Source organism: Acomys minous (assembly GCF_964271855.1).
Source record: "Acomys minous genome assembly, chromosome: 5".
Taxonomy (NCBI): Eukaryota; Metazoa; Chordata; class Mammalia; order Rodentia; family Muridae; genus Acomys; species Acomys minous.
The window spans coordinates 94286958-94313894 of NC_140494.1; the positions used below are offsets into that span (position 1 = coordinate 94286958).

General features: G+C 47.1%; 1 protein-coding gene and 1 long non-coding RNA gene across 2 annotated transcripts in view; one reads left to right on the forward strand and one right to left on the reverse strand.

Annotated features, from left to right (window-relative positions):
• Positions 1 to 26937, reverse strand: part of FLI1 (Fli-1 proto-oncogene, ETS transcription factor) — a 119096-nt gene that overhangs the window by 68881 nt on the left and 23278 nt on the right. The window lies entirely within an intron of this gene.
• LOC311598668 lies at positions 19685 to 25930 on the forward strand. Its single transcript, XR_014779621.1, has 3 exons — positions 19685 to 21813; positions 23007 to 23154; positions 25435 to 25930. It is a non-coding gene; the product is annotated as an uncharacterized lncRNA (long non-coding RNA).

A 26937-nucleotide genomic window follows, 5' to 3' on the forward strand; every position in this document is an offset into this window, starting at 1 on the left:
CAAATTCTTTTTCTTCCCTATGCCTCAGTTTCCTTTTTGGTAAAATCTCTTCAGTATGTAACCAAACAGTAATAATAGCGTCCTAACTCCTGTCTGTCACACCACAGGCACTCTCTAATACATAATATTACTGTGATTTGTTCTGCTATAGGAAAAACCTCATCCGTTCGGGTTCACTCCTTTACCTACAACAGCAATGGGCCAACGTGGATGATTTACAGACTTGCTCCCAGGGGTTTGAGCCTGAAGTCTCTTTAGTGCAGGCACCCTACAATCCCATTTGCCTGGACATTTCTGTGCCTGTTGTCTCTGTGGCCACATCACCAGCCACCCTTGCCCTATCCTCCAGGGGGAAGGTAAGGGGAACCAAGGACAGCCTGGTGTATACAGGAGAAGCCAAGCATCCTCCCATCATGAGGCTTAGACACCATCTCCGGTACACAGCTGGTCTCTCAGCTGGCAGCCACCCTCAAAGCTGTCACCCACTGAGTTGGCCTTTAGCTGTGTTTTACTCAAGTGCCAAACCTATTCAGTCTGGCACCAGGACCTCCTGTCTCTCAGCATTCATCTATAGGAAAAGCAGATATTTTGTGAACAGGTCCCGCCATGGCTGGCCAATGAAAACACCGAAGTGGGAATTGCGTGGGGAGACCATTTTTGTCAGCCTCAATAAAGCTTTTTTGAGCAGACACTCCAGTTGAAACCCGCTGAAGGTTCCCAGGGACTGGGCACTGGTCTGGTTACTCCATAAAAAGCACCTAGTGTTCTACTCTTGGACGCTTCTAAAGATACCAGCCTTGCCCAGCAGAAGCCAGAACTGTGTGTCTCAGGGACATGTGTCATGGATGCAGTAGGGTTCCAACTCTTCACATTCCAAAGTCTTAATGGGGAACAACAAATTAATCTACAAGATGGAGGCAGGTTTCCAAGCTTCTTAGCTATGGATTCTTAGCTATTTTCCCCAATCCCAAATTCCATTACTTTGGGCCCCAATGCAAAAGGCTATCACAGTCTCATATTGCCAGTGTCATTTGATTTTCTGCAAGCTTGAGATCTCTCATGCTCAGGATGGTCTTGCTGATTTTTTTCAGAGAAGGCCAGTCAATGCTAGCAACTTTCTCAACGTTGTCTTTCTTAGAAAGATTGGAGCAAACTCTCCATGGCGTGGGGAGTGGTGGTGGGGACGTACTATGTGTTTCCTCTTGTTCAGTCTAACCCTGAGCCAAGAAAGTTTGGGTAAACTTCTGTTTTGGGTTTTGCTGGAGAGTATATTTGTTGCTCTTCCTTCCAGAATCTGTATCATGTTTTAGATGCTACCACAGCTTCTCTTGCCATCCAAGAAGACACGGCATCTCAGAGGACAGTCAAGCAGCTAACTCAGGAGAAGTGGCCTCAGGAGAAGGACTCTCAAGGAGGGGTATTTCAAACAACAAGATAGCAGCAAGCTAAGCAGGAATGTGAACACTTCATTGACCAAAGGGACTTTCCTGGTCATAGACAGCTAATGAGGGCCTTGGTGAATGTGTCATCTCACCCTCTATAGCACACATGGTTGGGAAGAGTTGGGTCACTATGGCTTGACTGTTTCTCCCCCTAAAGTTCATGTATTGACAACATATGACCTAGTGGTATCTAGAGGTGTGTGTGGGGGGGGAGTAATTAAGGTTAGATGGCTTTAGGAGAACAAAGCACCCATGACTGCACCAGTGACCTTATGAGAGAAAAAGGAGAGAGACCCACCTTAGCACACTTGCTGTCTCCTCATGTGATACCCTTCTCCCGTCTCCATATTATGATGCAGCAAGGTGGTATTCTCCAGGTGCCAGTGCCAGGCTCTTAGATATACCAATCTCCGGAAGTATGAAAAACAAACATTTCTTCTTCATAAATTACTTCATCTGTGGCATTTTGTTATAGCAACAGAAAATGGACTTAGTCAGGGGTTGAGGCTGAGGCTTGCCACCATCCAAGGCCTGTCTCTAAGGCACTACCTCTATTAAACGAAGTGCTGTGGCTCTGGGCTGAAGTGATTTAGAAGGGAAGACCCCACTGTAATATAACACTGGATTCTGACAGGCTGGTGACTCAAGCCCTAAAGCTGGAGTCTTAGTGGTCTGAGTAGATACAGTTTAAACTAGAGACTGTGGCTTGCGGTTGTAGGTAACTTAACACATGACTGGTGCTTCCTAACAGTAATATGATTAGGAGAACGGTAGCTTTGACTTGCTCGACTTGGGGCAGGTCATGTCTGGTGGCACTTCCCTTTCTCCTGCCGGGTTAACAAAGCTTGCTAAAACAAACAAACAAACAAAACAAAACAAAAAAACAGGGTCTGTACTGCTGCACATCTCCCTTCCTCCTCTGTCTTTCACCTGCTTTTCTTTTTAGGAGACCTCATCTGCCACTTCCCCCACATTCCTTCTGGGATGTGACCCAAGCATCACCTGGGTAATGATCCCACCAACCCAGCTCTAGCAAGTGGCCCCAACCTGCAGGATGCTCCAGGCTGCCCAGACCCTCTGGCAGGAAGACTACCAAATAGTAACCTCCAAGACTCAGGAACCAATGTTGATTTAACAGGGAAATGATCGACTGGACCAGAGTTCGGTGATGCTATGGGGGAAGGGGGCTTCCCCTCCCTCTAGTGGTGGATCAGGCCATGCTCACTAAGCGAATGCTTAAACATCTGTCTTTGATGTGCATGCAGAAAACCGTGTGGGTTGAATGGGAGCAGAGAAGCATTTAAGATGTGAAGGAGACATGACCCTGATGTTCTGGGACGCGAGGTTGAACATATTTATGCTCTTTGATGACCCCACAGTGTTCAAGGACTTCTCTGATCTAATTTGTGAACGAATGGCCGCCATGGGCTCTGACTTCCACAGTCACCAAATAAACGTGAAGGCCAAAGGAAGACTCAAATAGCTAGCCCAGGTGCCTTCCCTGAGTGACATTGTTTGCAGTGGCCGGAGGGTTACTCGAAGTCCCTAGCTTTATGGAGCATCCCTTGCAAGACAGATGACAATGTGGCCACTCTCTGTCCCCCGACTCACACGTATGCATTCCTAAGTAGAAGAGTTCCCCACTCGGCATTTTCGGCTTCTCAGCGCTGTGAACTCCACACACATTCAGTGGAAAATACACTTCCAGTTTCTACCTTTTCCAGAGCCAGGAGTATTTGCTACAGTCCTCTCTCAAGATGCTGGCAGCAGCAGGGAGCCATAGCAGTCAGTCAGCCTCAGGGTCAGGAGGGAACTGAGGGACACTCTGCAGGGGCTGCACTGGACACTCTGCAGGGGCTGCATTGCTCTGCCGCAAGGCCCCTTAGTTTAGAGGTCTTAACAAGCACCACAGACTTCCAATGGGTTTACAGGGACGCAGTCCCATTTCAAATCAGAGAACATCTGTGTGCCACAATTTCAGTAGCCAGCTTTTCTTCCCACTCCCACTACAGAGAGGTCCCAGGCTGCTTGAGAGGTTGGTCTCTGCATGTATGCGACACAGACACAGATTCAAAACTGGTGACAAGGAGGCATCTGTTCTTTTATAATATCAGGACAAGAGAGTCAAGACTCATGTTCCTCTGGAGGTAAGGGTGAGAGGCCCAGTTAGAGGGGCTGGCTGTGGCTCAACCAAGACCCTTCGCTCCCGCAGCAAGAGGAAAATCCTGTCAAAACGGCTTAACGATCTTCTAATATTCCCATGCAATTAAGGCCACATCTGTCTCCCAGGCCCCTGCACTCCTTTGCGAGCACACAGACAGGAACCAAACAGTCTGTCTTGTCGATCTGGAAGGTAACAAAGAGCTCCATTCATAACTGGAGGCACTTTCACCATTTTTTTTTCCAAAGTAAAATAGAGTTTTCACTTTGAGAGTAACCTGTGTGGCAAGAAAGCGAAGGATTTCCCCCCCTCCCCAATAAATCAAATTCAACAGCCTAATAAAATGCTGGCTCCCCTTCCCCCATCCTCTTCTTCCCCCTCCCATGTCCTGCCCCACTCAGCCAGCAATCCCTGGGCTAGAGAGGAGTGGGCGAACCAAGGAGACAGGGGGAGGTGAGCAGAGAGCAGAAGAGAACTTCAGATCGGAGCTCTAGGGCTTGTAAGGGCAGCAGTGTGTGTGTGTGTGTGTGTGTGTGTGTGTGTGTGTGTGTGTGTGTGTGTGTGTGTGGTGGGGGGCGTGTAAGAAGCAAGGGTGGGGACACAGGGTGGGCAGGCAGTCTGTCTTTCCCTCCCTGACTTTATCAGGCTTTCTCAGTCTTTCTGAGCTTCCTTCCTCCACTCATTCCCACACATAAAGTCCAGCTCCCACTTCTTCCTTTTCCCTGGAAAGGAGCAAGCAAGTGACCCAAGCTGGGAAGAAGGGGACAGTGGCTCTTGGGCTACACCTGGAGCTGCAAGCCCGCCAGAGCTGGTGCATCTCTCTGAGCAAAGCTTCGCGCTCTCTCCTGCCTTTGAAGCCTTCAGAGAGGGAGTGTGCGGGAGATAAACGCTGATAAGCACAGAGTTGGTGCTTATCCGCAGCAAACATGATCTTTTGAGGTTCTCTCTGCACTTGCAGGCAGGGGAGAATCTAATCAGAAAACAGAAAGGAAAATGTGAAACCAAGCAGTACTGGGCTGCTGCCTCTTCTGTTTCAGTTTACACCCTGGAAAGCCCAGCGGCACAGGTAATGTCGTACAGGACTCAGAGAGCACATTGCTGCACAGGCTGAGCTTTGTTCATCTTTTTATTGTTGTTTTTCTATTTGGTTTTGGTATGGACATCAGTAGACGAAATCTTTTCAAGCCTGAACATAAAAAAAAAAAAAATGAAAGGGCCAAACATTGATAACAGTTATCCAGCCTTTTGTTGCTGTTGTTTAAGGTGCTTTTACAGTCTTGGCATTCCCTGGCTCTCATGACAGCTCTGATGCAGGCAGGGCAGATGGTTTGCCGGTGCCCAAGTTAGGGTGTACAACATCCTTAATGCCACACAACTTGAAGTAGGGTGCCAGGTGAACCAACCAGATCTTTCAGGCTATCAAGATGGGTTTGGTTCTCTGTTCCATGCAGAGGCTCAGTAGTTAGATAAGGAGAAGTGGGCGTGGCTTGAAACTTGCGTGGACCTCCTGGAAGTGCTTGGGAAGCCCAGCAGGGTGTCCGTAGATGAAGGGTTTCTTAGCTTTGCATCCAGCAGACACTGAAGACACAGTGTGCAGTAGAAAGAGCATTGGGTGAGGGTCTGGAGCTCTGATTGCTGACAAAGTATGGGCTCTTGAACAGGCACCATTTCTCAGAATTTCAAGTCTTCCTTCTGCAGTGAGAGCTCAGGCCTCACCTGAGCAGGAGGGCTGAGTGAGGGAAGAGGGGGCCACAAAGAGCATGCTTGGTTCCCCGTGAGTGAAATGTTAAATGGATTCTCTGAAAATTATGTTAGAGTAGCAGCAAGCTTCAGGTAAAGGGGGCCACATTTGAAGGTGAGAAGCACAGCGGTAGGACCTTGGGTGTCCTCGCCCGTCTCTCCCAGCTCTAGTGTTCAGTGTGCTGCTGCGAGAGCCTGACTCAAGAAACCACTGAGGTCATCCATAAGGACAATAGGTGATTTCCAGGCAAGTTTTGATTAGGTAGAACAGTCCCGATGGCTGAGTCCTCAAGAGTATATAGAAGTAAATTCAGGAGTCCATTACATTTGAGTAAGAGTAGACCATCAGCTTTACAAGCATGGTGGCAAAGGGCCTGGGTCAGGCCTGGAGGAAAATTTCTGGAGGCAAGAATGTGATTTATGGTTCAAGGGAGTCATCCCAAGCTCCTCAATGTGCCACTGATAGAGGCCTGGGGCAGCTAAGACAGAGAGTCATAATGAGGCGACAAGGCTTTCCCTCAACCTCACTGAATCTTTTACAGAAATATACTTATGTTTTGCTTATTTTCTTAAAAATTAATTTTATGAGGGAAGAGATGACTCAGTCAGTAAAGCATGGGAGTCTGAATTCAAATCCACAGGAGCCATTAAGAGCTGGACACAGTCACGCACATCTGCCACCCTCGGGCAGGGGCAATGGGGCAGAGATAGGTTGGTCCCCAGAAATTAATGGCCAATCATCCCCCCCCCACGTCTCTTTCTCAAAAAGATAAGAGAGCAATCAAGTAAGACATTAGACAATGATATCCAGCCTTCCCAAGCATACATAAACATAAGATGTATCCCTCATACACTGCATATATGCTCACACAAATCAAAAGAATACATTGAAAAGACAGACAGCAGGAATGCTCACAGATATGCCCATGGTTTGGGAAGAAGGACTAGATTCTCATTGGTGGATTCCTTAAGTTCTTTCATTTCTTTCCAGTGGTACTTGTCATTAGACCTGGAACTTCAGGAATACTATGCCATTGAGCTATATCCCCGGCCCTTTGTGCTTCAGGTGCTTTCTCGTTTCTTTGCTTCTGTTTTCTTGAGGTAGGGTCTCCCTGTGTTACCCAGGCTGATCCAACTCATATGATCAGGTCATCTTCCAACTTCAGCCCCGCCACTGCCATGGACTACAGGCGTGTGGTACCACATGACTCCCTGAACTATTACATTTTGACAGAAGAGAAAAAGCATCTTGCTGCAAAAATTTGTGCTCTGGCCTCAGGGAGGTCAACTATGGATAAAGGCAAAATAAGTACTTAAAAATAAACAACAACAAAACAAAACAAAACCCTTACTTTGTGCTTTGTACTTTATCAGCAGCCAGGGGAGGTAGTTGTAATAATGTTTTCAGGGGAGCAGAAGAATATGGCCATTTCACAGATGAGAGCATGGCATCAAGCTGGCTGGCAGGTCTCCTCTCTCAACCTGTCAAGCTCCTCCACTCTCAATAAGGTCTCATGAGGACCAGACTGACTTCATGCTCACTACATAGTCAGGAATGGCCTTGACTCTCAGCTCTTCTGGCCTTCTGCCTCTACCTCCTGAGTGTTGGGACTACAGGCATGAAACACCACAACTGTTTTTTATGCAGTGCTGGGGATGGACCTCAGGGCTTCGTGCAAGCTGGACAAACTATGTACAACGCGAGGACAGCTCCAGGCTGTTTCTCTCTCTCTCTCTCTCTCTCTCTCTCTCTCTCTCTCTGTCTCTCTGTCTCATTCTCTCTATCTCTCTGTCTGTCTCTGTCTCTGTCTCTGTCTCTCTCTCACCTGTATTAGCTGCCTTTCTTCAGACTCCCACCCAGGCATATAGCACCATCTCTGAGTAGGCTCTATGGACTCAGTGAACTCAGCCTGGAAAGGGATTTCAGAAGATCGTGTCCACTTAAGAGTTAAAGCAAATGAAAGGGTAAATCTTTCAAGTTTTAAAGGGTAAGTGGACTCCTCTACTTACCTAAACCTGTCCTCTAGGAGAATGTAGGCCAGGGGCTGGTAGCTTTGCTTCCTTTGAGGCATGAACTTGGGGGGGGGGAAGGGTAGAGAGAGATGGGGGTCCTCTTGTTTATGATAACCTACCTGCACACACAGTGATACAAATAACAGTGCGTGTTGAAAGCTACTGTACACTGTGCTATAAATATTGAACTCATGCAAATATTCTTATAACAGAAAACATGCACACAGATAATGCAACAGCACCTACCACTCTTTTAACACCTGAAAAAAACAGTGTGCCACTGAGCCCATAAACAATATTTACAGAATACTTGTCTTGGGAAGCCAACACACAGTGGAGTTTACTGGCATCCTATCGAATAGCTAGCTGTGTGTCTGTTTGGAGATGTTTTTAGCAACTGTGGACATTTTTTTTTTATCAATACTTCCTATGCATCTGCCATGTCTGCCTTGGGTATGAGACCGAAACACTTTCCAGGTTCCTGTATTCTCAACCAAAGTTGCTCAAGTGACAAACTGCTTTGGGATAGCAAGTCACCAGGTTAAGCTTCAGAACACATTTTGCTCATGACTTCTAGGCATTCCAAAGCCACAGGTGCTCCAGCTCCCAAAGGTGTAGCTCCCTAAGAGCACATTTCCCTTGCAGGGGAAAGTTTTGTAAGGTTCCTGAGTAGAGATTGCCACCTGTTTTATTTCTAATGAGTTCTGATTACCCTGCGTATTGTCAGTGAGCATGAACAACTTGTCAGAAAGGAAAACAAAGGACAATGTGGGGGCAGAGAGCTGGGAACCCAGGGGGTGGCTGTGTGTTCAGATCTAGTAGTTTGCATTTCCTGTTTAGTGGGGTTAGGTGAAAAGTTTAAAGAGGAAAGGCCTAGTGCTACCCTGGGCAGTTAGCCTCCGTGAGGATGTCCAGGGAATCACTGCCCCAGTTTGGTCTCTGGATCTCACAGGGAGGGTTGAGCATCAGGAAATGGCGGGACCCACCACCCCAAATTCCAGGTTCAAGTTTCAGGTGTCCTTTGTCCTACTTTTCCTTCAAAATGAGGTGAAATTACTTTCCAGGGCCTGAGCATCTTGGGGGGTTATTTATTTTAAAAAAAAGTTTCACTTCTTAAGACTGTTTTGTCTGAGGAATTGAATGTTCCATAGGGCTTGCTGTCTAAGGTGAAAGAAAATTAAAAAAGATCTGGGACATTTATGAAAAAAGATCATAATCCTCTCCAAATGCTCATCCCTAGTCATCAGGCCACGAGAAGACCTGGTCACAAAGAGTATTAAAGTTACCTTGTGCTATTCCCTTCTTGCCAAGATTCCCAACCACCCCATTAATTGTGATGACTATTTTTCTACTGCTGGACTGAACCTTTAATGATTTCCGAACTACGCAGTCTCAATGTTTTGCATTGAGGGTCAGCTTCCTAAAGAGTTAAGCTGCACGCTATCCCAGGAAGTACACCGCTCTCTCACGTGTCTCCCCTCTTTAAAATGATGTGTTCACCTGGAATCTTTCAATGCAACAGCCAGCCACCATTACCTCTGTGTGTGTGTGTGTGTGTGTGTGTGTGTGTGTGTGTGTGTGTGTGTGTGTGTCTCACTGGAGAGGAAGTTAGCGACCCAGGGAGGAACCAGAATGAGTCTGGCCTATGTGACTCCTGTTTGTGGTTTGTGCTTCTCTCTCTGTTTAATGGTCAGGGCAGAAGATGCTTTCTTCGCATTTATTTTTTTTTCTACCCTAGTATGATAGGAAAAATAAGTGAAATGTAAGGGCTACTTCATGCTTCAACGTATATCTTAACAGGAGCCTCCCTGCACCTGTGATATAATCACGCTAATAAATCAGAGATGGGGGTAGGTTCATTCCCCATCCCCCACTTCGATGGTGAAGAAACAGGGGTTCTCCCAAGCTAAAGATCTCACTCAAGGTCAAGAGCTGGTAATGGAATAGGGAAAATTCAGCACTCTGGACCCTAGACAGCAGGTCCTTTCCAAGGGGGCCAGTGTTCTCTGATGCATTCTTGGTCTACAAGCACAGTGCTCACGAGTACATTGATTCTTCCACGTAGATGTCACTTTCCTCTCTCTTTTGATCTTGCCTCTTTGGTTAGGGTAGGCAGTTTTTAAGGCAAGATCTTTATCTTCTAGTTACTTGGCTGTTTGAACTTGCAGCGGGCTCATTAGGGGTCCAGAGACTTTTGCTGATTGATGGCATGCAGTGGACATGAGCCTGCTGGCTTTGACATTTTTCAAACTGCACACTTCCTTCAGTGACGGCGTGCCAAAGCAATGGGCCTCACTGCCATTTTCTCAAAACCAGGAAATGAAACTGGCCACTAAGAGCAAGTGACCGCGAGCCAGGGTATTGGTGCAAACCAAGCAAAAACATGGTGTCGGCAGCCTAGGTCACAAGGAAGAAGGCATCTCATTTGCAGGTATCTTTGAAGGAACGATCCACTGCTGCTCCTCATCCTGGCTCCGTCCAGCCTTCCTGCACTCTCTTAAGCAGGTTTAATTGTGCACAACATTCAAGCTAAGCCATGCCTTTCGCTCTAACCATAGTCCCTGCATCTTTATAAACTTCTCCGATTCTTATCACTTGGGCTAAATGTTCTGCCTACAAGGCAGGGCTCTTTAATGTGCAGAGGAACACAGCCCTTCTCATGATTTCCTTGTTCTATGTCTCTTCCATCCCTGACCCTAAGCTTGTCTTTGAACCAAGCTAAGTCTCTGCCAACAGTTTTAAGAGTTTTCTCCATGTGTGGCTGCAGGGGTGTTTGCGGTGTGTTTCAGAAAGCTTCTTGCATCTCAAGCAGCAAAGCCCGGTCACCATCATGTGCTCTGTCACTCTTCTCAGTGTGCTGATGGCAGGTCAGATAGGAGACGCATGCGGGAGGTGACTCGACTCTAGAGAGAGCCATCTTATTTGTAGCCTTTTTTATTCCGATGATAGATCATGATGAAAAAGAGAGGGAGGGAGAGAGGGGGGAAGAGAGAAAGAAGAACATGCATGCACGTGCACACACACACACACACACACACACACACACACACGGGGAGGCGGCAACCTTGAATGCATCAAGAAGTGTGGTTTTTTTGGCATCTTTCTTCATTTTTAAAGAAAAGGAGGCAGTTAAAGAGATTTGGTTAGACATATACAGATAAGGGCATCAGACAAAAAGTCTATCAGATCTTGGATTTGCATAGCTTTTGGAAATTTCAATGCATAGCATCTTATACCACCATGATGCTCCTGTCAGCTATGTCCAAAAGTCATCTTTGTAGCTTGACTTGTGACACCCAAAAAATTCAAATCTGAATCACTTTGCATATTATGGCCACTATTTTTCCATCTAGTCTGGATCAATAATTTGGCCTTGTTCACTGAGGGTAACAAAATTCAAAGGAACTAGGAACCCCTCCCCAAAAACAGCAAACAATAACAAAGCCCTTCAAATGATAAAAACCATGCAGAGCTACTGAGATGCTGTGTGTAATCACTGTCTCCATGCATGTTACCTAGATTGACTGCATCTAAGTCACCAAAGGTATTCATTTCAAGTGCAAAGTTCTAGAACATTCCAGTCCAGTGACTTAGACAATTAGGTCTAGGAGAAGACGAACCAATGATCTTTTTGCTCCCAAATGACTTACGCAGGTGGGAATTTCAGAGCTCCTGTAGTAAATACTAGGTACTCAATGGAAAAACTCTTTCACAACCAAATTGATTAAGAAAATGCTAGACACTCTCTGGCCACCCATTTTCTCTCTGAGCAACAACACATGCCTGCGCATAGCCATGAGTCAGATAAAGCCCAAGGAAAAGAGGTCTCTTCTTCAACTTTCCCACAGAGTTCCATTTTCATACTGCTCCTTCGAATAACTCCCGTCACATTTGGAAGCAAAATCACAGTTTCTCAGAACCACTGTGACAAGCCAATGATGGAATCTACCTTCCCAGGTCTTATTTTTAATCTCTTTTCCTTTCATAAATCTCTCTATTAGGAATAGGAAACGTGGTCTGCTAAACGGGCACCACAAACCCAAGAGATCACTGGGTTTCCCTGTTTGCTAGCTAATCGATTCTTAGAATCATAACTTGCTTTGGTTATGTGTCGGAAGCAACGAAGCATATTCCTCCCTTCGTCTCGAGCATCTGTGTGTGAACGTCTTGTCTTCAGGGGGACTTTTCTAAAACCTCCAACCTAAATTACATTCTGCCTCTCCTTCTTGGCGTGCAAAATAATCACATTTAGAAATATGCATTCATTTGTATGAATGTGTGATGTGCGTCTTTCTCCCACTAGACTTAGCACTGTGAAGGCAGAATCTTCCCTGGGATCCCGCCTAGCTAGCAGTCACCACTCCGTAGCTATTTAGCATGTAAATGAACTACACAATGTCTATGTTGTCAGTTTTCAGTTGCTAGCCACATCTTTTTGAGACAGGAGCTCTCACCTTGTAAGTCCCAGGTATCTGTCTGTCTCTGCCCCACTAATGCTGGTGTCACACTCACATGCTACCATAAACCTGATTTCTTTGTAGTGGTTCTAGATATGGACCCCAGGTCCTCACACTTGCAAGGCAAGACTTTACCGACAGACAAACGTGTTGGCGTGATTTAGACGATTCTGCTTGGGCGTCAGGACTTCCTGAATAGTTCGTTCAGAATGCGTGGTTCTAGTTGGGCTCATAGCTCAGGGCTAGAATGCTTGCCTAGGATACTCAAGACCCTGGGTTCTACCCCACCCCCACCCCCAGTCCTGGAAAACTCAAACACCTGCATTATTCTATCCAAGATCTGAGTTCTCCTCAGTGACAGGAGGGGAGGTCAAGAATAATGTGTTAGTGCCTGGCTGAGAAGAAAGAGAAAAGGAGGCCTAGAGACATCCACCATGGTTTCCTCTCCTGGCTTGCTACAGGTTTCTGGATAAGACTATCTGTTAGTGTCTCTATGTCACTGTTCAGTAGGTGGAAGTCCCACTTGCCACCTACTTTTTTCTACTCCAAAATTACACTGTGAGATGTCTACTGAAACATTCTGAAATCCCAAGATGAGAGGAGACACTGAAGTAAAAAAAAAAACACAGTTGCTATTTCTAGCATGGCGGGTTTCTAGCACATGCCTGTGAACTTCAGTTTTACCAAACTTTTTTTTTCTCACATAACTTCATTATGGGAGTTTTCTCTTGAGACTGCCCCTTTAATACAAAGTAAAGAAGACTGCTCACTTCGCTAACTACACCTTCCTACTTGACCTTTTGTTTTGCGGTGGAAACTTTACACCAGCAGACTGTTAAGGCATGCTGGCCCCTTCCTATATCTATCTGCCACCAGGCAATTTGTGCACAGGGAAGGGGCTGGCACACTTGTGACCCTCACAATTAGCTTCCAGGACTCCCTCCCCTCGAGGGGAAGCACAAGCATTAGTCTGGCCCCAGTTGTGAGCAGTACAGGAAGCGAAGGGCACGGGCTAATGTGCATGTCACCATGTGGCTTATGGTCACAGTCTAACCCTACCTTAGAGCCTGCACAAGCTGCGAGAGCAACAGGAAATGGCCAGGGGTATATATAGTCACATTGTGTTTATCCAAAGGTGCTGTTTTGCACAGATCATGATGAACTTCTTACATTGGAAAGGACACAGCATTCTCCTTTCCCCCAAGGGCCTCTTTCCCCCAGTAGCACTTGTAAAATGAATTCCTCCCCTTGAGAAGGAAAAGGGACATTGTACCTTCTTGGCTTCTTCATTTTCACGCGACAAGACGTGAGCCCTTGAAAGGAAGAAATCCTTTCTTCTGCAGAGAATTTCTGGTTATATTTAGCGGAGATTCATGGGGGGGGGGGGGGACACAGCAATGGGAAAACTCAGGATGAGCCTCTCTACACAGCACACGTGGAAGAACTGTTCTGCAAACTGAGTCCCCCCAAACGCATTAATTAGGTTTGTGCTTCTCCCTGTTGCGTTCCCTGCCCCCCCTGCCCTCTGCCCCAGCTAATAATCCATGCATCCTTCATGGTGTATTTGCTCTACATCCCTTGTCCTGGCTGCTTCAAGATCCTCATAGTCACAGGCAGAAGAAAATCCATGGGAATTGAAGCCTCACTGACCCAGAACACTACACTTCCTCTGTTTCCAGAGGCACTGTCCGAAGGAAAGGAGTGCAGAGCCCCTTCTTTGCTGCAGTGGAAGCCAGTGAATCAGTCAGTACCCTAGAGCCCAGTGCAAGCCCTCCATAGAGGCACATGGCTTCAGCCCCACTGGCTTGCTCTCACCTAGCCTTCCTCTCTACTCAAGAAGCTCAGAAACAAGTCTTAGAATTGGTAAAAGCGGTGGAAGTTCTAACTTACTAGGGCAGACATCCAAGCTGTGCTCTGCACAAGCACACTGGGGAACCGGGACGACTTAAGAATGCTCTTTGAGATTTGATTTTTCCCAGGATGATGAGATCGTGAGGGTGAAATGAGATGCTGTAATTAGAGAGCATCAGGTAGCATGGTGCCCACATGGCAGGTGCTCACTGCATGCTCTTCGCAATGGAGTTAGTGATGAAGGAAATCTGTCTGGATTTCAACCTGTCTATGCCCTAAACTTTCTCATGCTAACTTGGATGGCTGAGTCCTTCAGCAGGCATAAGCTGGACCTTCACATAGGCAAAATTTTGTGCAGAGGACTTTCTGATACAGCCCCCATGTAATAAATGGGACTTTAAAAATGTTTGACTCTTCCTACTCTGTAAAGGCATAGGATGCATTTTGGAAAAATAAGCAAGCTTTTAGCACAAATATCCTGGAGGACAAGATTGAAACTTTTCCCGTCTTCTGAGTTCTCCTGGCCCATGCCAAACTCTGCCCAGGCAGCCACTTTGAAAAGCAGAGGTGAATGCCTCTGAACATTTAAGAAACAGTGTTGGAAGGCAGGTGCCTCGGTGGATAACCGTGCCTATTGGTGCAAGCGTGAGGACTTGAACTTAGAACCCTAGTACCCATGTAAAAGCTGGGCGTGGTGGTGGCCACCTGGGGGAATGGGGCGCATCCTTGGCACTGGGTAGCCAGCCAAACTAGCAGGCAAGCTCCATGTTCAGTGTGAGCTCTTGTCTCTGAAAACAAAAGACAAGATTCCAGAAACTAGCCTCTGAAACTCACACATGCTTACAGGTGAGTGTACCTGCGCATACATGTATCCAATACACAGACACACATAGACACACATGCACACAGACACACACACACAGACACATACACACACACACACAGACACAAACAGATACATACACACACACACACACACACACACACACACACACACACACACAACAAAATAACAAAACTGTACTAAACAGGGACCTCTATCATTACTGCTTATACTTGGTACCGGAAAGCCAAAGGCAGTGAAAGGGCACCCAGGTTTTTCTGTGCACCGTGTGCAATTTAGAACGTCTGAATGGCCCTGCATCTTCCATGGAAAGCCCGTGTATCCCACTGGCCCCCAACCGTGATCTTTTTCTCTTCCTCCCCACTCATGTACGGTGTCCCAAGCCATTGTTCAGCCTCACTTCTGAAAGCTGAGCACACAGCGGCAGAGCCCAAGGCCTGCGGCTGTGTGTGCCTGAGATTAAGATTTTATCTGCTCTCTGACAATGTGCAGAGGAAATCCTGTTCCTAAACTCAGGGCCGTGAGAGGAGAGCAGCCAGCAGCTCTTCCCTCCCACCTGGGAGAGCGATCAGGACACCTGACCTGCCAGGAACATGGGCTCATTGTTTATACACAGAATAAGCTCCCTTCCGGTCCCAGCTAATCAACCCCTCTCCTACCTTTTTTTTTTCTTTGAACTGTGGAACATAACAGTCTCTTGGCTAAGCTGGGTCAGGGTCCTAATGTATTAGCAGATAACATCCCTGCGGAGGAAATTCACACTACTCTCTGGTAGGGTTTAGGGGAGAGCTTTCCGGCTCTCTGTGAGCCAGGAGGCTCACAGGCAGCATGTCGTCACTGCAAGGACACAAAGCTGCTCTCAAACACTAAAAGAACAGCATAGTGCTGAAGGCTGTGTTCCCTGGTGGTTGGAGAAGAGGCTGCAGGAAGTTGTAGGCTCTTCTCTTTCCTTTCATCCCTGGGGTTTGCAGGCAGGCAGGCAAGTTCCAAGTGACTACTAGGGGACGAATAGAAGGTGGCTAGTCTGTATGGCTCGTCATATCCCTGGCACAATGTAGGCAATGCCGGCTCACTTTGGAAAGTTGGTGATGCCTGTTGGTGTAAGAGAGCACTGCGGACACACTCTCTTTTCTGTACTTAAAGGAAGCTATCCTAACGCAGAACTGCCTGGGTGCGTTCACCAACTCTGCTTTTCCTGACACTTCCGTTACTGCTGAGGCAGATCTGGACATTAGTCCACAAGTATGCCCGGATTCTGAACAAGAACGAGAAGGTGCAGAACTCACTGCTGTTGCGGGTGCAGGGGGGGCAGGGGGGGCGGTGAGGTGGTGTTTATATTCTCACAGAAGCCACAGCAGTTACAGAAGAAATGGAGCAAAATGTCAGTGTAAACCCTCAGAGCACTGCCCAGAAGCAGCAGTCACACACACACACACACACACACACACACACACAGAGAGAGAGAGAGAGAGAGAGAGAGAGAGAGAGAGAGAAAGAAAGAAAGAGAGAGAGAGAAAGAGAGACAGACAGACAGACAGACAGACAGACACAGAGACAGAGACACAGGGAGCGCCATCCCTAGAGGTGATGTGCCTGAGAGCTTGCCCTCCTGCCTCAGCAAGGGAGAGCACAGAGGACTGCTAAGACCCCTGGCTCTAGCATCCCACCCTTCTGTACCTGAATGAAGAGCTGTACTTAAACTGATGACGTCATACTCCTCCTGCTTTAGCAGCAAAAGGAAGCCTTGGACATCTCACCTGCGCCCAGATGGGGGTGTGGCTGAGTCATAGCAGCCTCATTTGCAGGAGCAAGAGGGAGGGAAGCAACATTATTAGGTGGAGGAAATGTGTCGGTAAAGCCTAAGACTGCACTGGTTGCACTGCGGCAGGCCCGGCCTGTCTGGATTCATCTTAAGGCCCGAGGTCTGCAGAGGGCTCACTGGAGTGCCACTTTTTTGTTTTGTCTTGTTTTGTTTCAGCTCAGGAGGAAAATGAACTTGCTCCTCAGTCTGGAACTGGATGGAGAGGAAGTGGGCCCTGGGAGGGAAAGCTTTACTTCTGCCTAGCACGGGACAGAGGGGAAAGTAGGGATGCCTCCTCCTCTCTTTCCCCTTCAACTCCTTGAAGCCTGGCCCAGAGAAGGAGCCCCACCTGCTGTGAGATGAACTGCAGCCAGCTTCAGGGATGGGATATGGATACAGGGGCAGGTGGGAGCTGAGCGAGCATCTCTTCCCAGCTCCACACCCAGAGACGTCATATTGGTTGCCTGACATTGACCCCAGAGGAGCCATTTGTGCCATGGAGATAGGTGGATGGTACACAAATCCAGATGGTAGGTTGTTACACACCTTATCAGCACCTGTGGCTGGAAGTTCCTGCTTCTCATTAATTCCACTCAGGGTTGAGCCATTCAATAAATCTAGGCAGTGAGGGTTCAGTCTGCAGCAGGCAGGTGAGCTGATATTTAGCATTACAGTAAAGCATCAGTTCGATCCAGCCTTTGAGCTGTGTGTAGATCTTGGCTGACTTCATAAGGGGAACACATTGAGGTGAGGACTGATATGCTGAGCTCAGCCTCTTGGCATCCCTGAGCCACACTTTTCTTTTTGAGAGCTTGGAGCTGTTTTCCCTCACTGTCTTTCTAGTCTGTGACCCATAAAAAAAAAAAAAAAACTATTGTCCCAGCCATCCCACATCCAGGAGCCCTTCTTTTATCAGGTAAGGACCTACTCGAATTTCATCCTCACCAGAGCCATATGAAGTAATTTCCTCATTTTATAGTTCAGGGAGGTAAGGCCTGTGAGGTTGACCAGATTATAAGTGGCACAACTTAGAGATGAACTCAGACTTGACTCACTATGGGGTGTGTTCTTTCCAGAGGCTGTAGTTCTTGCCTCTACCACACTCCTGATGTCCGTATAAAACAAGAGTCTTCCTTGAAAATCTAGCCCAGCCCATTGATAGGAGCTCTGATGTGGGGCACATCACCCAGGGCCATGATGTAGCCACCGTACCCCTTCCAAAGACATCCCACCTCCCCCACAGTATACACTTCCTCTTTCCTCTGCCCCAGCCGTGGTCCCTCCCCTCCTTCAACCTCTACTCAAAACTTACTTCCTCCTTGAAGCTTTCTCTCATTAGCCCCACCCAGTGTTGATCAATTCACTACTTTGCTTTTATCCTGATACTTAAATTCAAGTTTGTCCTGTTTTTACCACTGGGGTACATTTGGATCTTCCTTAATCTGTACCTCCTACTAAAGTCCTGCAAGACCTGTGTCCGAGTCCCCTGGCTAGGCCTGTGTCTGCCTGTAGGCTTCCTATTCAGAGCCGGGAAGCTCTTGACCTGGTCAGATGACTCAAATATCTGTTTTGTTCTTGCTAAAGATGCTCCTGGCAAGAACTACAAGCAGAAGAAGAAATGGCCCAGGCCCAGTCCTCTCTAGCCTTCATATTAGAAGAAGTCTTTGAGGACTTTGTGGTCCATCCTTCCTAAGAGGGTCTTTCCCATTTCCCATTCCCCGTCTCTACTCCCTCGGAATGACGTGTGAATGGTGATGGAATGGCAGTTTGAGATGGGGATTGAGAGGCATCTTTTGGTCTAACTGTAGGTGTTTCAGAAGGATAAACATGTAGGTGAGTACAGTGGGGACCACTGGGGAGATGGAAGAGGATAAGCCTGGCGCAGGAGTGAGAGGGCAGTTATCTGCAGCAGGCACGGTCCTGAAGCCCTAGGTGAGTCAGGTGGGGAGGAGAGGTCTTCTGGGTGAAGACAGCAGATGAAATGTGGTAGTTACAGCTGGGCTGCTTTGCATCTGAGAACCTGGCTGTTTCAGAGGATTCAACCTGTGCCAGAGCCACCACCAAAAGGCTAATAATCTTTTGGCCAGACCTTCTCCTTCTCCTCCTCTTTACCCGCCTCTCTTCCCAAATTTGTCCTTGGTACCCCACTCACCCACGGAATAATTCTTCTCTACCCTAAAGACCCAACTTGGATCGTGTACTGTCTACTTCTATGTCCTGAACGTTAACAGGCTCCCCCCACATGGACTGCCGCTTTTAGACTGGCACACGGTTTTCACAAGACAGAGTTTGTGGTTTCAGTTTTTTTCCTTCATAAGTTTGCAGCTGCTAGTTTTGAAACCACGGGCCCTGAGGCAATTCAGAGAGAGAGAGAGAGAGAGAGAGAGAGAGAGAGAGAGAGAGAGAGGAAGAAGAAGGAGGAGGAGGAGGAGGAGGAGAGAGGGAAAGAGAGAAGCAGGGAAGGAGTGACAGGATGCCTTTCTAAGCAACCTGGTTCTAGAAGGTTCCACCACACCTGATGACCCTGCTCTACCATTCTGCTAGGCCTCAGGTGGTAGAAGGTTCTAGACACACTTAAGATCTGTGGATCAGAGTGACTTAGTCGAAGTGAGACTCCCCGGCCTCTGTGGCTGCCTGAGGGTCACCAGTGATGTATGAAAAGCCACGCCCTTCATTTCTGAACTGAGGTGTTTCCAGGCTTCCAGGTCCTGTTGAATGTGTGTGTGTGTGGGGGGGGATACTACAACTTACATGTGTATTCACGGGACAGGAGAAGGGAAGGGGGTGTCCAGGAAGACCCTGACTGATTTTGTAGGTGACACATGCATACCACTGAAGACTACCTAGTGAGTCATTTGCGACAAAAACAAAAACAAACAAACAACCAGCAACAACAACAAAAACTATTCGCATTCAGGTCTCCTCTCCCCTTCCCATGATGCCTACATCTGTGGCCATTAATTATAGTTTTTATACAAGCCATGGGAACACCTGGAGCTGGAGCCTGGTGTCACACCCAGGCATGGCATGGCAACTTGCCAACAGACCACCTAATGCAGCATGCCACTGGTGTGCGTCAGCGTACCATAGTTGTCTGTACCTGGAAATAGCATTTTTTGGTTTGTTTGCCACTGGTAAGAGGAAGAATCCTAGTGATGTTTCCAGGGAAAGGAAAGGAGAACAGAAAAGGTGGGGCCTCCAATCAGGCCTGAGAGGGTGGGTCCAAACCATCTCCACTTCCTTTGCAGGTCTCCTAGAATGGGCAGCCCTGTTCCAATCTCCTGTCCCTTGTCTGTGCTCATGTTTCCCCTCCGCTTTTCCCATTACCCATCTCTCCCAAGTCTATTGGAGCACCACCCCCACCCCCACCCCCCACCCCCGGAACTACTACTTAACACAGTGAGTGCTCTGCATGCAGGAGGTGCCCTTGGCACACCTGAGTGTGATGTTGGTAATCCTCTTATCAAAACATGCACTGGCTTCCCTGTCACCAGTTAGAGATGCAAATTCTCTAAGGCCTCCGCCAAAGACTCTTGAGGGGTCAGGCTGCAATGTATTGCCCCATCTCCCCATCAACTGTTCCATACTTTGTCACTCTCACTGACATGGCACGTTCTTCTCATTTTCCTCCTTCTCCATTTGCTGATTCCCCTCCTTAGGACTGACTGTCCTACCAACCTTAGTTCATTCACCACACCAGTCCCGTGGGTACCTCTTCTAGAGACCATCCTTATCTCTAGCCCTTCCCTAGGTAGTCAATCATCCCGTTGATGGCCTCTTGTGATGCCTCACAGTACTGTTGTGAACACACTTGCTGCTTTTAACGTGATGACTGCCCATTTTCTGCAAGGAATGAGTCCATCAAAGGCCAGGAGAAAAACTTCCTGCTCAAGTGGCATCACTGGTGCTGCCCAGTTCATAGAAATAACAAGTGCTTGATTGACATTTGATGATGAAAGTATTAAATAATGCATGGGATCAGTTATTTATTTTACATCCTGAAGGAGGAATTTCTGAGCTTTCTTTCTTACTCTGAACTACATGGCCACCTCCTACGGAGCAGCATATTTATGGCACCAGGAAAGCATTTAATTTTTTGTTTCTATTTCTGAAATATCTCTATCTTTGTTTTATACATTCCTGTTCTTGGGAAACCATCTTGGAAAAGGCCTCTGCTCATGACCTGCATGTGTGGTGCTCATCCCTTCCTCCAGAAAACCCTCCCAGACTAATGGAAGCCTATGGTGAGTTTCTTTGTCTTCTGAATAATTTTCAATGGTCTTGATTATGCTTTCTGAGCCTTTACTTGCTGTGTTCTGTTCTACTGTCCATCGCTATTTTAAATGTGTAGACAGATGCCTCGGCGGTGCAAGCTCCTAACCCTCGGTGTGATGGTATTAGGAGTGGAGGCTTTGACATGGTTACTTGATGGAATGAAGACCCTCATTATCAGGACTGCTAAAAAAGGATCTCAGGTACTGTGCCTTATTTCCATTATGCGAAGGTACAGAGGGAACCAGTAATCTACAACCAAGAGGAAGGTGGCTTTCATCAGAACCTGGCACTGCTGGCACTGGAATTGTAGGCTCCCAGGCTCCAGAACTGTGAGAAGCAGTGTTTGTTGCCTATAAGCCACCCAGTCTATGGCACTTGGTTATAGCAACCTGAGCTAAGACGTGGGCAGTTCTCCTGATTCTTTGGCGATCTTGCCTTTCCATTGTCCCCAGTGCTTGGCACAGATGAAGAATACGAAGTCAGTGGTTTGTGTGAGACATTCTTACAGCACTGCCTCTCTGCAGCTGGGCATTCATCCCTCATCCTCCAGCAGTGGGGTTTTTCTGATAGACCTGTTCCTCAGCTGGCATGCAGTGCCTATGCTGCCACTATGAATTAACACCTCAGAGGTTACAATCCTTTTTAAAATTTGTTTTAAAGATTTGTTTATTTAGTTTTACATGTATGAGTGTTTCCCTTGCATGTATGTATGTATGTATGTATGTATGTATGTATGTATGTGTGCCACATATGTGCTTGGTGAGCCTGGAGGTCAGAGAGTGTTCGGCTCGAAGTTACAGGCGATGTAAGCTACCAGGAAGGGGCTGTGAACTGAAACCTGGTCCTCTGCGAGGACAATAAACACACTTAGCTGCTGAGATGTTTCCCCAGCCCCTACAATTCTTTCTTTGAATCAAATCTCTCATAATTTACACATTTTTTGACCGTAGAGTTATACTTCCCTGTGGAAGCCATGTGAATCTCTTGGCTCAAAAACTGCTAAAAATAATTGGCCGATTTCTCTTTGGAAGGCAGAGCTATAATCCCTGGAATCTAAGCAGACAGCTTCCCCTTGGAGTTTGCTGGTGCCCTGGCTGTTTAAATGCTGTTGTATGAACTACATATCTTTGTGAGGTCAGCAGACTGCCTTGTTCCCCACCAGAGCATCTTCCTCCTTGCCCTCCCTCTTCTCTGGCTCCGATGTCTCAGAGGGATGCTCTTTGGTTCAGGTCAGTAGCTTTCTCTGCCTTTTCTTCTCTTGTCCATACCGTGTTAATATTTGCAGAGAGCCTTACTAGGAAAATATCAAATATTTACTATCATAATGCTGTCTGTTAGGTATCATAGTCATGTAGGGGGTAATTTGAGTTCCATGAATGTTCAAAGGAAGGAACCCATGGTAAGATTTCAGGCAGATGGGAGCTGGTGCTGGACTCTGGGCAATGGGTATTTTAGCACAACTTATTATACCTGGTATATCTATGGAAAACAGAAGGCTTAGGGAAGTCCTGACTCTGAATCCCTTTAGTGGGGCTTTAGTCACTCTGGGGTCCCTGTTCCTGAGACAGAAAGGCAGAGATGTGCCCTTCAATTGATAATATCTGGCCTGGGACAAGTGGTTTAAAGTTTAACATTTAGATAGTTACCCAAATGGGAGCGGGAGAGATGGTTCATCAGTTAGAAGCATTTTCATGTCTCCTAGAGGACCCAAGTTCAAGACCAGCATCCACATCAAGAGGTTTATGACTGTAACTCGAGCTTCAGAGGCTCTGTCACCCTCTTCTGGCCTCAGCAGGCACTCATACACACACACACACACACACACACACACACACACAGAGAGAGAGAGAGAGAGAGAGAGAGAGAGAGAGAGAGAGAGAGAGAGAGAGAGAGGGAATATTGATAATATTATTTGAAAAGAAAGTCGCCCAAATGCCCTTCTTCCCAGCCCAGCTTCCAGAGAGCCAGGAGCCAGCGAGTTTCAGATTCATTTCCATCAACATGTTTGGCTAATGCAGCTGAGCATCTAACCCCATTTTCTTAGAAACAGGAAATCCCAGTGTGCTGAGAGTAAACAGATCCCAGCCTAGAAAGGTTTGAGTTCCTTTAGGAACTCCCTAACCACAAGAGTCTAAGGGGGCTGAGTGCTGGGGCCAGGCATGCTCTGCCGCCCGTAGCTGATCTTGTTATACAGTGTTGCTCTCACTACAGCCTGGCAAAATGAACCACTGGCCTGAACCCTTCTGGAGGCTGGTGGTAACTCGAGACATAAAGCAAAGAGTGTCAAGCATCTTTGATAACGTAGTAGGCATTTCCCCTATGCGCCTCATTACAGATTCTTCTATTTCTGAGTTGCTTTTTGCTTTATTCTTTTTATCGCCCACAAGCACAGTAACTGTAAACTGTGTCTATCTTGCCCTAGTACATTCTAGAACAGCTGCAAAGAACAGGAAGCCCTAAGTACAAACCAGTGGAATAAATGGATACCTAATGAAGAGTCAAAGAAGAGAGAGAACAGACGCCATGGGCTGACACTTTCTTGCCCCAATGTTCTGAAAGCTCCTTGCAGGGTAAGCACACAACATCCTCAGTCTTAAAAAATCTCACAGTGAAACCCACCCACACGCTCCATCCTTGGTTTTCCTGGAGTCCAGATTCTGCAGGGGCCACTGGAGTTTCCAGCCTCTTGGGTAGTTGAGCACTGCAGGGTAGACAGGGCTGGAAGAGAATTGAGGCTTGCCTTTCCTGGTGGAGGGGGAGGGCAGGGGGACCTGGGGGGGCGGTGGTTCTGCTGTACAGAAGTCTTGCTGCCTGGTTCACCAGACAAAGAGCCTCAGAAAGCTACCCTCCAAGCCCTGCCACACACAGAGAAGGTGGAGAGGCCTGGCCTCTTTCTGACAAGGAGCCTGCTGACCCGGTTGTCGGTCAGGAGGGGCAGGAGAGCCAGCAGCACGCAGCAGCCCTGAGATGGGAGTTTCGTAGGAGTCACTGTGCAGGGATTGTGAGCCTGACAAGGACAAGCAAAGATCAAGTCTTCTGTAACTAGGAGCTGCTCTCCGTAGGCATGTGCTAATCAAATAGCCTGTGCAAAGAGGCCTCCTGGTAGTAGGCAGTTCAGGGATGCTGTGTCATTATGCTATCAGATTGGGTCCAGCAGACTGGTCTGCAATCTGCGCTCAGGCCTGCTTCCATCTGGGCTGCATTAAAAAACACAAGGAGGTGAGTGAAGGCCCAGTCTGTCTCTCCCAGGGTTTCTGGTTTTATGACTCAAGGGGGGACTTTGTGACTTCTATAACATCACCTTTTCTGCATTTCACATGACTGGGTTTTTGAGGCCTCCACCGAATATTAATACAAGAAATTAAGAAGTCTAGCCTGGTTGCAACATTGCTATCCTACGCTCAACAAGCCAGTGTAGCCAAGACAACAGATGCCACTCAAAAGTTCACAAGGATATAGCTTGGGGTAGGGAGCTTGCCTAGCACACAAAAGGCCCAGGTTCCCCAGAAACTACAGAAGAAAAACAAAACAAAACCTCCGAAGTTTTCCTATTCACTTAACAGTTTAGGCACACATCTACCAGACAAAGTAATATGGAATATCATTCAGTGGCACAGGAAAACAGCCATAATTTAATAATAAGAAAAAAGAGACCTTAAAGTAGTTGGTTCTGACTATATTAAAATTAGACATTATGTTCATATATTTGCATTAAGAAGATTGGAAGGAAATATGCCAAAATATTATTAGATTGTTAACTGGGTTGGAAGAACATGTTTTTGTTTTTGTTGTTACTGTTATTTGGGATTTTTAAAAATTTTTTTTTGCATTTTTTCTGTTGTGGTTTTGTTCATTTTTCAAATTGTATACAAAATTTTATGTAATTAATGAGATTGTATTTTGGAGGTCATTTTTTAAAAAAGCTTCTTAAAAATAAGCAACACAATCAGTGAGCTTGTTTGTTTGTTTTTTAAGTAAGCCAAGACAGCCAAGACACTCTGGGTACAGCATATCCAGAGTGAACTTACTTAAGGCTGTTCTGAGCAGCCAGAGCTAGGGCCTCCATGAACTTCACCTTCTCCAGGCCCGCCTGTCTCTTCCCCTCCTTTTTGCTCCTCCCAGCTCTTACTCATTTCAGTTGGTGTCTGTTGGGCATGCTCTTAAAGCACGTGGCTTTCCAACGTTCCTGCCTCCCCAGCATTACTCCCCAGGAACAAGGGTCAGCCCAGATGTGGCTCCACTTGCAAAGCTTATTGAAAGTCTTGCTTGTCACTAGACACTAATCTGGTCTCCCCAAACCTTTGAGCTCTAAGTCCGGAAGGAGGTCACACCACTGTTAGAGTTCAGCAGCTTCTAAATGCCACGGTATCAGAAACTAGCAGCCAGAGATTCCTGAGGCAAAGTATTCAAGCTAACAAATATCTAATACACGCATATATATTTATGACATATAGGCACATGTGCGTGTTTACATATATATATGTATATATATACACACATATGCACATGTATGAGAAAATAAAGCACACTCAACTCTTGGTCTTCATAATGTCATGAGCCAGTATATTTTCTTCACCTGAATGATGAAGACCCAAGGCTCTGAGCTATTAAGTCGCATGCCAGAAGAGACAGGAGCACCATCTAAACGCTGTCCCGCTGTCCCAAAGGTCTCCAAGCCCAACCTTTTCTAAGCAAAGTGCCCTTCCCCCTCTGCCTGGCAGTGCAGGCAGGCAGGCTCTGTGGTGACAGTAGTGCATTCTAAAGCTCCATAATTACCAGGTTCAACTTGGTCTCCAGAAAAACCATGACAAAAATTTGTGGAAATGTTCACAACAGCTCTCTACTTCCAGGTTCTGAGATCAGAAACGGAAGTTTCAAAATACCGAAAGTTCGTTTATGTCGAACACACTGGTTAAGCTAAAAGCAGGAAGTTCAAGAAAGCCTGATCTCATGAGGTTTTTCAGCCCAGTTTGGATCCACATCTGCGCTTCTGGATTTTCCACTGAGTCGACCCTCAGCTGCTCTCCTCTCTGAGTCTCCACTGTTAGGGGGCTGGGCATGGATAAATAAATACACTCTGACGTTTACCCAGATAGCGGCCAGTTGCAAGGAAGTCAGTGAGCAGGACTGGCAACAGAGAGAAACAATTGAAATTTGAAAAATATGGAAGTTTCTTTTCGGAAGGGCAAAACAAAACAAACAAAGGCACTAGACAATAAGTCATCAGAAGAATGGCCTCTGTTCTTGCCTCCAGGTGCAGGAAGTGAGTGGGCATCTTGCCATCCCCTTCTTCCCCCCGCACAGACCTGGTCCTCCCACTTGTCATACTCTGCCAGCCGAGGGAAAAGGGGAAGGACGTGGTACCCCAATGGACTGGGGATGCCAGCCTTTGTGGGCACCTCAGAACAGTCTAGAGCATAATTTCTGCAACTACATGCCCACAGCTTGAGAAACGGTGGAAGTTGAAGGATTTGCTGAGGCCACACAATCCATGCATGGTAGGGGCTAGAACAGCAATGCAAAGCCATCCCATGTTGTCCAGCCACATCATCTCAGCATCCGGATGCATCCATAGACATGACAGGACTCTTACAGTACACACCAGCTGTTGTTGGCTTGTGTATGTCAGTGGGGCTGGGGCTGTGTTTAACAGACATCTTTTTCCGTTGCAAATATAGAGGTTTTTTTTGGGATCCCTTGTCTGAGAGACCCATGCAGGAGAGTCCCAAGGTTCCCACATACACTGCCCTTGGATACCCAGCAGCACTTTAGACATCTCTATAGGCTCATCTGGAGGGCTTGTGGACAACGAGCAGGTGCAACTGGGCTCCTCGTGAGCTAGACCTCATTCTTGTGAAGCTCAATTTCTAATCAGCCACACCCAGTTGAAACCACTCAGGAGAGGCATCAGACCGCATCCTAGGGCACCCTCTTGTCAGCTTGAAGAGATGAGGCCCACACGGGGTTCCTACTCTCTTCACTTTGTCAATCCGTTCAGATGCACGGCTAAGGGGATGGAACATGACACATGTAGCAGCCGGAAGGCTTTGAGTCAACTGTTTGAGCTCTCCAACCCTCCTCAGTTTCATCATCAGAAAGTGATCATTGTAAGAAGCCCCTCATAGGCCGCAGACGGGCAAAAGAAGTGAAAGCGACCTTCCTCAGAGCTGCCCAGAACAGCCCTCTGTTGTCCCCAGCCTCACTCCTCCCTTTGGGATAAACTCCAATGGCTGGTCTAAGTGTCCTGGAAGTTTGCACATCCGAGCTACAGGAGAACTCCCAGAATTAGTGAGGACAAGACCGTTGAGTGTGAAGTGCACTAGTTTGGAGGGAGGGATTGGATTTTACTTAAC